Raw genomic sequence first — 724 nt, forward strand, 5'->3', positions numbered from 1 at the left:
TCCCGGTCCCATCTCCAGGGATTTTAACTTCAGGTGTAACTTGAACATTTGGATTTTAAAAACATCCCCATGTCATTTTAAGGTGTGGCCACTCTGGCAAACCCCTGGCATATACTTAAGGTTTTTCTAACAAAGTTTCCTCTTAAAATCCACCCTCTTACTATTTAGTTTTCTAGCGCTCCGTTTTTGTTTTTACAACTTTCTCCCAGCCGACACATGCTTACAGCACAGGACGGTGACTTTCTACTTGCAGTCACACTACAGCAGTCCCTAAGTAGAATCCAAGAGGTGTCCTTCGTTTATAAGGAATACCCCTGGCGATGAAAGCGATTCTCATGCAGACAGGCTAAGAACACTGTTCAGTCCCTGCTGTTTCTCGACCTGTTTTCTCGGATGGTTTCCCGTTTGCTGTTTTCAGATTACAGAATGTTCAAGGAGACAGCACGCGGTGGTTCTTCCCTCTCATCTTCTTGTTGCCACTTGACAGACCTCCAAGTTGAAGACGCCAGGTCCCTGGGTGGGTCCTGTTTCTCAGCTCCCGGGGAAAACTCCAAGCCTGCCGCACCTACCGCTCAGCTTTGCAGCACTCAAAGGCGCTTCATTTCCACTTAAACTAATCCAGATTCCGGGAGGAGGAACGCCTACCTACGCCGCTTAACCATTCCTCTGGCCTCCTTTCCCCCCATTGTTTTGTTTACGTAAGAAAGCAGATATTTACATTTCC

Source organism: Bubalus kerabau, chromosome 5, assembly GCF_029407905.1.
Source record: "Bubalus kerabau isolate K-KA32 ecotype Philippines breed swamp buffalo chromosome 5, PCC_UOA_SB_1v2, whole genome shotgun sequence".
Taxonomy (NCBI): domain Eukaryota; kingdom Metazoa; phylum Chordata; class Mammalia; order Artiodactyla; family Bovidae; genus Bubalus; species Bubalus kerabau.